Genomic DNA, 13,991 nt, shown 5'->3' with positions numbered 1-13,991 from the left:
AACAGAACAGGCGGCCAAGCCTCTGAAGAGGGAGACCTCAGTCATGTTCCTAAGGGACCAGAGAGCACCGTGCAGATTTGCTGTCGCTCGGAAATTAAGAGTTAACTGAGTTGAAGCCTGGGATTTTGAGGACCTGCCTACAGGGACACGGTAGACAGGAAAAGTTATGGATATACCTTGTTATACCTCTCTTGTAAGAAGTTATATTTCTGTTTTATATTATACTAAAATTTGCCTTTTTTTCTGGATTTAAAAGGCTTTTGAGCTTCTTTGGGGAGTTCACTGTAGAAAAAGATAAAAGCAGATCTGTCTAAATGCTTTGGCTGTCTTGGGGTCCCATCAGATGCTCATTGCTTTTTTGTTTGTTTGTTGGTGGGGTTTTTTTGAGGGTTCATAGTTTGGTAAGCACGCGTGAGAACGCAGGATTTGACACCGACATTAGGGCTGTGGCTAAGCAGGAAAGAGAAAGCTTGGCCATCGTGGCTTCATCTCATCAGGGAAACCTGTCACCTCGGCTCTTTCCTATGCAGCAGCATCAGCGTTCCTGCCAGCTTCTGTGAACTGCAGAAGGTGTAATGTTTTTATATCTGCTTTCATTCTCAAGTTAATGTCTTGTTCCTGCCTACCTCATTCATTCTCTACCTGTCTCTTGTTCTGTTGTTGTTATGTTATAAAGAGTGATTTGACTAGTCAAGATGATTTCTTTCATACTGCTGCTATGAGCCAGTGACGATAAAATTGCTAAAAGCGGTGCCCAAAATAGCAGTGCACAGGTATAGGTTTGCCAGAGTGATTTGATAGTAATTACTGAATCTGTCCTTCTGTGGTATAGTGTTACAAGTGAGGCCCAGCGCTGTGAACAAAAACTGCTCTTTCTTCCTGTGATGTATTTTTCTTCCTTCTTTTCTGTTTTTCTTGGGAGCTGGAAACCAGAACAGACCTTAATAACAACAGAACCAGCAACACCTTCAGCCAGCTCAACTTTTTTTTTTTTCCTTCCAAAATTGGGGGGAAGCAATTCTTCACCTTCAAGAACATCTAAAATTCAATCTCAGGATTCACTTCTCATCCTAAAGGCTCTGTGCACCGAGAGAAGAAGGAACAGAAATTTTGTTAAAATGGAAGTCTTGGGATTTGACATTTTCAGTGGTTTGGCTGTTTTACCTACTTTTTTTCTGTACCCCTCTTTATGAGGAAGATTTCCAGTGATAGTTGTTGCCATGGTACTAAGCAGGACAAGGTGTCTACTCCAATCTTAAAACTATGTGTATGGCCGTATCGTGAAAAATTATCTCTTCTGACAAGTCAGGCTTGTTTACGCAGAATTAATACAGCACCACTTCCCTCATTCCAAAGTGGAGAGAGGCTCTTCAGGTCATTCCCTGTGTGTCAAGGCAAATGCGAGCTTCAGCAGGGCTGGAAAAGCCTTCAAATTCGCTCTGTCCTTCCACTCCCTCGTTAGCTGTTCATATGAACAACCGCTTCACGCCCTGCCGAGCAGCTGATTGGCCTTGGAGGGAAGAAGCATCTGAAGCAGTATTAATGTTTCATTCAAAATCATGAGAGCCAGGGAGGAGGGGAGGGGAGTTAGGGAATTCAAAGCCCCAAATCACTACTGCCTTTTATTTCACCAGGCCTATTTCTCCTGAGCAGCATCCCTCATTGTCTCCCACACTGGATTTCCTCTCAGGACAGTCTTGCTGACTTTGCGAGATGTTTTTGCCAAGGGTAAATTTAACAGTGTACAGAGAGGAGTTCAGCCCCCTCTCTTCCCTTTGCTTTTCTTTCTCCATCCTCTGTTGCTTCTCCCCAACCCTGATAACGGTGTTTAGTATGACGTATGCCGTATAGGAGATGGAGGAGCACAGAAGCTGTGTAGTCCCTCCATCCTCTGCTATTTTCCTTTCTCAAATCATCTCTGCTGCATCAAGACCTAGTATGTTCACCATGTAAAAATCCCTTTTTGTTTTCTCAGTAAGCAAAACAGATCAGAAAGCTGTAAAATTAGTGCCTTAAAATGGTATCTCAAAGATATATGAGCAAACGAGATGTGATAAAGCAATCAGTAATGGAGTGTAGTGGAATGCATGACAGCAAGAACAGCCAGCTGCATCTGAGAAATACACAAGTCCTTGGACTCCAACAGTATAAAACCTCCAAAGCTCTAAAAGAGGAGCAATTCTTACTTTTCTGTAGCAGTCCCAGCAGTTTGAAACATGGTTGGCAGCCATCCCAGTGTATTATTGCAATCATATCATCATTGATGTTAAAAGAAACATCACCTCCAAGTGGGTATTCACATAAGATCTTGGATTCATTGTAAATAGTATAGCACATGGCAGGGTTATTAAATCTGGAAATGTTGCTAATAAATAAAAATCATTTTCTTAGAACAGGAGCAGAAAAAATGTTAGATACAGAAGTCTTGCATAACTAGCCCTTCATTAACAAGGGAGGACCCCTTTTACAATGTTTCAAGCAGTACTGTTCGCAGTAAATGACAGCAAATAGATGCTAAATCCTTAAGTACTTCTGAGATAAATATTAATATTGTTGCGTTTAAAAACCCAAATGTTGTTTATTCTTTTACCGAATAGTGTTTGGAAAAAAGAAGGGGAGAAAAAGCAAGCTTTTACAGAGTATTTCCTGACTCAGCAATTGACTGAAAGGAATGATGCTGACACACTTGGTTCAAGGTAATGGGAGGACTTAGCCCCAGCTAAGGAGGACTGTGAACATACAAAACGGTGTAGGAGGTGTCAGGCTGTAGATCCTGTGAATGAACTATTACTCTACAATACGTTAATACAAACTTGTTTGATTCAGGGGTGTTGTTCAGAGACAGCTGTATGGTTTAGTTGGCTGGAAGAGATTACTAGTTGGGGACTGTGAAAACGAAGGCTCTTAACTGTGCCAGTCACTTGGGGTGTTATCTTGGAGAAATCTCTCAGTGCTGCTTTTTCCCTGACCTTTCAGTTGCCTTTTCAGTACTGATATGCAGTTAAAATTGCAGCTAATCCCCTGTCTATAATCAGTGGAGAAAACAGGGCACGTCTCAAGTGTGATGTCAGTAAAGCACTGAGCAGAAAACTGCCTGAAAAGCAGCCAAGAGAAAACAGCGGGCCCAAGGACTTAGGTGGAAAGTAGTCTTCCCGAATACGGCTCTCCCTGTTTTCATAGTGAACAGGCAACAAGAGCCTGTGCTTTGTTGGGGCCTCTCAGCACTTTACTCTTATAAATAATAAACAGAATATATTTTCCTCCTGTGTAGGTTAGCAAATGGAAATGCGCCTCTTTTATCAGCAAGGAAGCCATAATTGAGAGGCAGAGATTTGATGGAATACACATTCAAATGGGAATAAATAAAAGCATAAGGAGGATTTCAAAACCTCTATTTCTGTACTAGGCTTAATCTGAATGTTTAGCTATGGAATTTATTCATGATATCTGTTTGCAAGCTTGGATTTATGTTTTCAGACCGAAATCCCACCACACACTCTAGCCTGCATCTGACTGTGCAACAGTACTAACAGGGTAACTTTTAGTTATCTTTTGCATATCCCAGCATTTTGCCATTTACTGCCCCTTTTTCAGCATAGAAGTTTCAAACATTTCTTTCATGGCCTGTGTTGGATTGCAAATGCACATCTCAGCGTGATACCGTTTGAGACTGACACTAAAAGGACTACTGTAATGGTAATCTTGTTCACGTTATTGTAGTGTAAATGCACAATACAAAGTATGTTTCTTGGAGGGAGAGGCCTTTTTAATGTGCCCCCTTTCTCCAGCTTGCCCCCCCACGCACACACACTTGGGATTAAACAGTGTGGGTTTACTGACTCGATTTACTTTTTATTAAAGAGATATTTTTGTTTATTAATTTCAGTATACCTCAACATGCATGTTTTGCTCATGTTTAGGAAACTTATAAAACGAGTCACCCACCCCTTACATGAGAGTCCTCTATAGAAATTGTTTAACAGCGAGGTAACTCTACTCGACAACCCACTAACAGCCCAACTTTCACAAGTCTGAAAGTTTGGAACATGCAGTTCTTAGAAGTACATGGTCCTTTTCCCTTCTTCTTCCTCCTTTCCCCCTTCCCTTTTTCTTCCTTTTTGTCAGGTTTTTTTTCTTAAGTGAATGTAATCTTATCCTTGAAAGTGGAATGTTTTCTGTTTTCTTAACATTCACATTTTAGTCATGCAAAAAATTGTTCCTTTTTATTACATTCATCTGAGTTTCTATAATTTTGGGGCAAAACTCAATCCTGCTGTCCTTCAGATTTCAAAAGCTGCTAAACCAAAGCCACTAAATCTGACCTCATGATTTCTGTAGTAATAGTTCACTCAAAAATCTCCAAGAGTAAAATTTTCAAAGAAACATACATGAGTGAAATGACTTGTACCCCACTGAAACTGAGTGGAAATTTGATATATATGCCCTTCACGTATTTTTTAAAATCCAAGCCTTATAGTTTGTGGTTGCATAAAATAAGAAATGACTGCTTCTGTTCAAAATACTTAACCCGGCATTATAGTGATCCATTTTGAATGATCTCATCTCAGTTATTCCATTTTGTCTTACTCGAATAATAAATGTATGCTATAACAACCGTAATTACAAGAATTAACAACTTCTTCCTTAAAAATATAAGAATGTAATCAATTTTCCCCTCAATGCTATGCACTGTCAGCAAAGGTTAGAAATTTACAGTGTGAAAGGCAATCTTCGTTAACTTAGTGAGGCAAATATAGGGTGTTAAATGTCAACCCAATGGTGGGAATAGTGTTAATTTAAAGGAAATAGGATCACAGGCAGTTCCTGAGAGAAGGATGTATACAAGCACCTGATTCTAAAGAGAAGATTTAAAATAATGTTCATGTAATATAGTTTGAGGTATATTTTTTCATAATATAGTCAAACTATTGGAAGTGTGATTTTTGTTTTGTTTTTTTAATCTCAATTTCTTTATTTATTTTGGGGGCCATGTGGGACCAGGATAAGCAGTAGAAATTGGTGGGTGCTTTACCCACCTAAGGATGTTGGATGACAAAGAAAAAAGTACCAAGTGTTCAAAAAAATTATCCTAAAATAATTCAGCTGAAGTAGCTGAAAAATTAGCAAATCCCCCCAGCGCATTCCAGTTAGCAAGGAAAGTGGGTTGTAGCTGTCTCTGTGGAGCTGAGAAGAAACCCCCATTAATATTTTTAGTTGCATTTTTTTTCCTGGGCAAGAATAAAAAATGTAGAGATGAGAAGATGAAAAAACAGTGGCTAGAAATTTACTGTCAGTTTGCTCTGTTACGTATGTTTGTTTTTCCCTTCGAAGTAGCAGAATTCTTGGAGTTCTTCAAAATCCAAGGAATTCCCCAGATCTGAAAGCAAACCAGCTGAGCAGTTCTTGGGGGAGGAGAGAAGATGTAAAAGCTGTGGCTCAGTGTCCCACACTGTTTTCTTAAGTGTCCCACACTGTTTTCTTAAGTGTCCCACACTGTTTTCTTAAGTGTCCCACTGTTGTGGTATTATGGTTTCTGGGAGCGAGGGGCTTCTGCCAACATTTTCTGCTTTATACTCCCTTTGTAATTCTGAGAGGGAGGTGAGGAGAGCAGTCGTTCTCGCCTTGGAACAGGCCTGAGGAAGAGCAGCCATGAGTCCGCAAGAAGGCATTGCAAAGTTGACGATCCCTTCTCTACATCCCATTTGTTCATGTACACCCACCTGGAGAGACTAGTGTGTAACATGGAGGGTGTATTACTGATTATAATTGAACTAGTCTTAAAAAACCCCGATGCTGTATACGGTGATTATAATTTCTCTCTCTGGTAAGGTTGTTTATCCTCTTTTTCTTATTTATTGCTTGAGTGAACCTAATACATTTGAAATTATGTTTTAGAAGAAGTAAGATACTGTGCAACTGGTGGTATTTCACTGCAGAATAACCCCCGAAGCGATTTGTAATCCCCTGGTACTAACATCATCTAATAGTGAGCCAAATTGAATAATAAGCTCAGTGCTATGAACACAGCTTCATATTCAGCCTCATTCTGTTGTAGTTAGCATTGCCTAGTAATTAATTATTATTCTGTATTTATGCTATCAATGACATCCAGAGGCTGGCCTAAACATGCTCGAGCCACTGGCAGCAGCAATGTATGTACCTGTGGATATTTTGTTCTCCCTCTATAAATGTATGCTGTAGACTGTCTCTTAGATTTGTCAGTAACTCTTCCCTGTAGCTAAACGCAAGAAGACAGTACATGCTGGACATCAGTCAAAGACACACACTGACACATAGCTTACTAATTACTATTAATGTTTACAGGATTTGGAATGTCCTAATTGATTTTGGCACTGAAAGTGCAGTCTAGTAAATTGCTTGTCACCTTTGTTTCATCCTAGGACTCATTGAGAATCTCATATGCAATTAACTGTAATTGCTATACTGTATTTATTCTAAAGTGCACAATACATGACTATTTTGTTGTTTGGATCTCAAAATTGGGGAGTTAATTGCTTACAAAAATACAGTTCAAAATAAGGGGATCTTCGTGGTGAGGGATTTTTTTTCAGAGTAGAAAAATACGAAGATTTTGCTGTAGTTCGTGTTCCAGACTCGTAGTCCCTCCTGTACTTGAAATCTCACTGACTTCAGGGAGAGTAGCTGGTGCATAAAGACGCAACAGGTAGATCTGCATTACCAACTGGTGTGGCACAACGAGAGGAGTTTGATTTGCTGCACGCCATTCTGGTTATAGGACCGAATGTCCCCGTTGTGCTGCTCCAAGCAGTGAAACTTGAGCCAGCTGCCGGTTCAAGGCACACATCAGGCAAGCCTAGAACACCAGCTGCGTCCACATTGCCGAACCCTGGAGTCTGGCTTCAGCCTTGGCTCCTCCAGGAGGAAAACGACTTCAAGCACACCCACCGGCGGTGTGTCTCGCTCAGGTGAGTACCGCCAGGCTCCAAGCAGAGATACGAGGCAAAGCTGCAGCAAAAAGAATCCTTCCCCCTCCCTCCTCCAATGCTAAATCCCTAATGTGGGCACATCCTCTGTTATTCAGGAAGACTCCAGCTAAAGATGCTGAAACAAATTGTTGTGCTGCCTGTAAGACAGGGCAATTGTCTTCTGCATGTGGAACTGTACAGTAATTCTTGAAAGGAATATATCTCCTCCACGTAGTCTGGGTTACAAGGTGGAAGAAGCACTGAATTGCTCCCACGAATTCATCTGCCAGTTTAGCCTGGCAATATTTTCTATTTAAACAGCCAAAGCTCCAGAATTCACATGGACTGTCCAGAAACCTCAATAAAAGAAACAGCTTTGCCAAGAAGCAGTCTAGGACAGCAAAAATAGTGAAGCGCTTTGTACAGATAAAGGGCAGGAATCTGCAAATTTTCCGTTGCAGGAATGGAGAGCTACACTGTCTGCTGATGCCACCCAGGGTTTGGATGTTGGAGCACAGGTCTGTTTTTCAAGTTTAGGCTGACAGCGCCTGCTCTTTTCATTTCATAGTGGATTGTTGAAGGAACAGCTAATCATAAGTTTCCTTGCTGTCCTTGTTAAAGCAGAAGATACTCTTTAGTTCCTCATATTAAGAAACTAGCTGTTCTAATTTTTCTGGAGAAAATAATTTCAGGAGATAAGATACAGATCTAGCTAAATTAACTTAATTAAAGAAAATGCAAATCCAGTAGAATGAGACTGTAGATTCTACTTGCTCCAAGCACAAAATCTCCAAGAGTCTGACTGTGACAAATAATGATAATAATTGTACATCTAAAATATTAGAAATACCTTCTATCAGAATGCAGGATGAAAACAGAGACTAGTTGATTTGAATTTTTTTTACCTACTGCAAGTGGAAAGGCAAGCCTAAACGTCATTGACTGATTTCCAGCACATTCAAACTATTTTAGAGCTTACTTTTAATCCAATTAATTATTTTGCTATTCTCCATTCAATTAATTATCTGATTAAAGTTCTTATATATGTAAAATAGTCTTTTGATAATAAAAGATTATAAAAGAAATACTGCAGAGTTTGCTTTAGAAGAAAGCATAGCAAGACTGAAATCTGCAGAATTCCAAGTTAAAAGAGGCTGTTAACTGTGATGGCAATTACATGTACATGTATATACCAAAAGACGATGCGTTATATTACATGGGGTATAGAAGACTACTACAAATCTTTACTGTAGGAATCGTTTAGGATTGTACATAAATACCATTGCTTGGATTTTCTGCTTAGATCTTCCAGCATTGTTACATTTATCAAAACCTATGTTTCATTTTTTTATTACAGCTGTTGATTGTAATTGCTTCTTGTGGTATTTCAGGCTTCCTGGGATCTACTCTGAAAAAAACCAAATTCTTTTGGTTTACAACCTAAGAATTGATGCTTAGCAGTCCCTTTATGCTGCAGAGTATGGTGGCATGACTTTTCAGTTGTCTGTTCCACTTCCTTTCTGCAAATATCTGTTCATTGTATCAGTTGGTACTTTATGTGTTGGCAATATGCCTACTGTCTCACAGAAAGCAGGTGCATTTGGAGAGATGACAGCTTTCTCAGAACTCAATTATTTACTTAACTCATTTATAACTAGATTATTTGAAAAAGCCATACCATCTGTTTAGTGGTCAAAGTCTTGCTTGTGTGCTAAGCAATGCTTATTAAACTCTCTGCATCCCTTCTATTTAGTTGATGCTGTTTCACTAGAAGCAACTGGAAAGTTGCTAGACTCAAAATTAGAAGTGAGAAAATCCGGGTTCCTTTTTTAACTTTTCAACTGATTTACCCAATTTCACCTTGAGCAACTGTGCTGCATCTTGCTTTCTGTTGCCTATTTGTAAAGAGACATTTAAATAACTTTGACATGTATAAAAGGAGGGGAAAAGCTACTTAGTGATGAACAGGTTAATCTTTGTGCTAATTTAACAGCTTTGTTCCAAAGCTACTTGATAATGTGGATAGAAAAACACTATAAACAATTCTTCAAATATCCATTAGAGTTTCTGAACACATTTGTTGCCCTGTTTACATTCCATTAACATTTGTCAGATCCAGATTTACTCCCAATGGTTTTAACTGTGTATGTCCAGACACTCGGAGAGAACGCATGCAAAATTTTAATGCTTTCTAAGCGGCTTTCCTGAATAAACCTAGATGTGAAAAAAAAAAAAAACCAAACCAAAAAAACCACAAAAAAACCTCATCCTATCAACAATAGCAACATAACTAATTAGTTAAATAAGGACAGAAGGCTGTCATTTATTTCTCAGATATGTAGCAGAGGTCACTAAGCTGTTAAATAAAGACAAAATCTGAAAAAAGGTAGCTTGCAAATTTCTCTTAATCTTTTACATTACATCTTTCTCTTAAAAATCTGGATTTGCATTTTTTTTCCCATTCATATGACCTTCTTGTCATCATCCAAGAGGGCAGGAGGCATACTGTTAGTCAATGGACAGTAATGATAAATACATCATGCATGAGAGGTAGTCTGAAGACTTTGACAAGAAAGGTGTCAGATGACCCCTTATCTTAATCACTCCCGAAAAGTTATACTCCTGGGCACACACTAAGCCTATATGTAGTTGGTAGTAAAAATCAGGGTATCATAGGCACACAGAGGATTTATTTTTGTAATTCTGAGGTCACTGTGATAAGTCATCAACTGATGGCTTTTTCATAGAATCATTTAGGTTGGAAAAGACCTTTGAGATCATCAAGTCCAACCATAAACCCCACACTGCCAAGTCCACCACTAAACCATGTCCCTAAGTGCCATGTCTACACGTCTTTTAAATACCTCCAGGGATGGTGACTCAGTACCTGTATGATCAAGGAGGGAAGCTTGCATTTTGCAGTGCTTTCTCATACAACTCATCAAAACTCAGTCAAAATGGAGCGAGGTCCCTACAGTAAACTGTGGTTCCAGCCTTACAGATCTGGGAGGAGTCGTGCCCCTTAATATCTATTTTACTTGTCAGAACTTAGTAATTTTTTAAAACACCAAAGCCCTAGAGGCAACATCATTTATTAAGCTTATGTCAGTGGTCACTTTCTATGAATTTAATATATACTTCAGGATCTTAGCTTTCCACCCACGGTGATGTATCTTAGACTTGGGATGTACGTGTGGGAGTGTGTGTATAGGAGGGGAGGGATGGAGTGAGGGAGAAGAACAGAAAGCAAAGGAGAAGCCTTGGAACACACAAAACAAGGTAAATCGGTGTGGAGCCATCTGCCTGAGTCTGCAATGTTTGAAAAACGGAGTGTATGAACTGCTTCTGTTCATGATCATTGAGGGAAGTAGATCAAAATCTTCAGGACACTTTTAAAGTATTAACTGTTAATTTTTAATTGCTGAACATTTTTAGATGCATTGAAGTAACGCACTTCTTCACAGTGGTTGACACTGGTAAATAGGGTTCAACAGGGAGTCATTGCTATAAATGACTTCTTGTATGAAATGTAAGAGCTTCTGATCCTTCCACTGACCTTAGAGTCTCTGGTGCTTGCGAGTGGATGTTGCCTTGTTTGTGCAAAAAGGCTCACAGTGTTTCTTAAACATCTAAAATAAAAACACTTCCTGCTTTTCTTAGGTGCAAAATGCACCATGAAGCCCCTTGCAGCTTTTGAAACCTCCAGACAGATGCAAAGCTAATGTATTCAGTTAAGTTACTATCAGCCTTAAAACCCTGAAACGCTGAAGTGTTAGTATCTTGACCTCTATGTTAAGATGAATGAAAAACAAATTAACTTCTGATTCAGCAGGCCTTTCTGAAGGATTGTGTTTGTTAGAAAATGTCTCTGTTTTTACACATAGGTGTAAGGGCAAAAATAAGCTGTTTTCCATAAAAGCGGAAACATCTTAATCTTGACAGTTGCTAGAATTTCTAGCCTTAATGAACTAGCTATTGATACTGGTCTTTGGCATTTATATTTTATTATAATCTGATTGTTTCTCTAGTACACAGCTATGGGTATTGTTGACAGAAAGGTACAAGAGGGATTGGCAAATTTAGAAGTTAACGGCACAGAGGGTTCTATCAAGCCTTCATCTTCGTCCCTTGTCCCCCACCTCTCTCCTTCTAAAGATTTGTTTTCCCTGTGAATCCATCAGGTTCTCAGAAACTCCTGACCTTTCACAGTAACTGGTCTGTTCAGCGTGCCCCTTTGACCATGTGGTAGGGCCACGTTTCTCCAGGTATAACTCTGCCCAATTTTACTCAAGGAATTTAAGGGCACATTAATACATTGATCTTCGCCAGTCACTGACAACAGTTCGCATCACATCTATAAACTCTGACATCTAGATTTTGGAGAGTAGCAATCCCACAGTTACTTCACTGATGCTAAAAATGCACGGTTCTGATTTATTATCTTCTTCATTTTTTCCTTTTTTTTTAATCTGTTGTAGCTCAATAAAAGTGCTTAGATCAGCAGCTGTAGAGAGTAAACCCCTGAATTTGTCCCTGCAGTCAACTATAGGACAGCAAGCTGCCTGCCAGTTTGCTACTCAGTGAGAAAGCCACATATTTGGATGCCTCCTGCATGATGTGGAGTAAGAATACTGACAAGCCTCAGAAAGTAACTGTTGGGCGTGAAGATTATTACCATCCTTCTCAATATCCAAACTTCAGTGCATTCATTTCTGTAACCCAGTGTGCAATTTGGGTACACTCACTGCAACGACAGGATAAGACTCTACTGGTTTCTTCTTGGTAACAAATACTGATCAGGGTGGGTCTGTTAATCCGGGGTGGGTGGGCATCTGTCACTACTACACGGTGTTTAGTATTTGCTTTGTTGGTCATAATTAGAGTATATCAGCTTTCCTTTCCATAACAGTAGTTAAATACAAGAAGAAAAACTCCTCAGGCTGTCCAGTTTCAATTTTACATTCACAACTAAGTACAACATGAAATTGTGTAGTTCATAAGAAAACTTCAGAGTTGTTGCTACTAGTTCTTTTTACAGATTCCTTTTAATATAAGGAATGTCTTGCACGACTGTACAATTACACCCAGGAAAGCAGAAATCCAGATATGTTCAATTCTTACTCAAGGCTTACATTATTTAGGATACGCTTTGCAAAAATAAGCAAGTTGAAGTTCTCCTTTGTATTTGGATTTGCCAAAATTATGAAGGCTTCCAAGAGCATCTCAGCTTTAAAGTAAACATTTTCTAGGAATGAAAAAGCAGAAGAGCAGTCTGAACGATAATTTTTTACCAAATCTGTTTCTCAATTCTGTTCTTTAGCTGTTACATTTTTAAGCTGTTTCACTTTAGATTTCTCTTGAATTTCTGCTCCCAATGTCTCTGTTTTCATATCTGTTCTACAATTTTCTCTTAGACAGTATTTTAGACAGACAGGATTTCCAGAATTACCCACCCACTCCTAAGTCTGTAGAAGCCTTGAACTCATTTCTTTTGCTCTCTGGAGATGAAGAGGAGCGTGAATGGGAAAGAAGTACAGTCCATATTTTTTTTCTAACAGTAAATTCATAGTAAACTTGATCTGATTGTAAATTACTAATTCATTATCTTTCCTAGTAGTAAATGTCCCTGTCAGTAAGACTTCCATTACACCCTAATACCTCTGGATCAGACCAAAAAGCTTCATTTTATAAAATGGGAGCAGATAGATAATCCATTCACCATGGCTGATTTTCTGAAATACTTAAAAAAAAAGTCAATGTGAGCATTACACTGCATCTGGCTCCTCATCTGAGAAGGATAAATGCTTTCAAAGCTGTCTTTATTTCTCCTTATGCCAACAGCTCCCTCCTAAAGGAAAAATGAGGCTATTTAATCAGTTTAAGATGCTAGTGGTTTATGATAGTTTACTTTTCAGGAAGAATAATGTGTAACAGGTCCAGGACAATCAGTTAGTATGAAGAAGTCCTAACCAGAGCAGTTTAAGAATATTGTAAACTAACTTTCTAGTCCAGATACTGTGTAGGGCTGAGAGTGCAGTCATTCAGGAAAAAAATGTAAAGACCGGGCAAACTGAAAAACAGATATAAACATCTCATTAGCTTCATGAAGGTCAAGATAAGTAATAAATTTCCTCTTTATCCACATCAGTCTATGCAGGCAACTTTCCTGAAGTCCCTTGTGAGGTTTCAACACTTGCGGCAACCTTTTTATGATCTGCCAGTATACAGGAAGCAAATGAATTTTGGCTCTTCCTTAAATGTAAAGGAACGATGGTAAATATTGAACCACTGTGATGTGCCAAACTCCCATAATATAGGCTTAGAGTATTTGATTCTGAAAAGCAAGCTAATGAAATAATTGACCTCATTTCCATTCCAAGCAATCTGACTTTAAAGAGAAGCTTGCACTTTTATTCCACATAAATTGCCCAGAAGAGTAATACTCTTCTTATTTCTTACATACTTATTTCCTAAAAAAAACAAAATGAAGAAAGTAAGGTTCAAAAATAGATAATTTTTTTTAGGTTATTCAAAATTAGAAAGGCTAATGGTTTCTACTGGGCTTAAGAAAATTAAAGGGACAAGTAGCCAACTGGGAGATGAAATTCAGTGCTTCCAATAGAAAAGAAAATGGAAAATTGAAAGAAAAATATGTTCTGTAGATTTGTTCTAGAACTATATGAGTGATGCAATTCCTATTAATCATTATGGCTAGTTCTGTGAAAATATTTTTTCATCATATTACATCATATTCATCACATTATAGATGTGTTTGTATATATATTTACATATACATGTCTTCAGATATTAATGTGAAACTTAAATTTTGCTAAACCTCCTTTAAACACTTTAGTGGTCTGTCCACATCTCCCATGGTCCTTTAAAGTCATTTAATTCCACAGATTTTTCCCACCAAAAGAAAGTCATTCAGTGAAGCATTTGGGTAAGTACTTTTTTGTTGTTTTTCCCCAGGAAAGATTGTGCCCTAAAGGGGATCGAAATTAAAATGAATTTGTTAAAAATTTGAAGAAAATGTTGCCACTT

General features: G+C 38.6%; 1 protein-coding gene across 5 annotated transcripts in view; it reads left to right on the top strand.

Moving 5' to 3' along the window:
• Nucleotides 1-13,991, top strand: part of SYT9 (synaptotagmin 9) — a 73,545-nt gene that overhangs the window by 10,869 nt on the left and 48,685 nt on the right. The gene's annotated exons all lie outside the window — the stretch shown is intronic.

The sequence above is a fragment of the Haliaeetus albicilla genome, chromosome 16, assembly GCF_947461875.1.
Source record: "Haliaeetus albicilla chromosome 16, bHalAlb1.1, whole genome shotgun sequence".
Lineage (NCBI taxonomy): Eukaryota > Metazoa > Chordata > Aves > Accipitriformes > Accipitridae > Haliaeetus > Haliaeetus albicilla.
The sequence above is the reverse complement of the archived record's forward strand: the minus strand, read 5'-3'. Positions and strand labels throughout refer to the sequence as shown.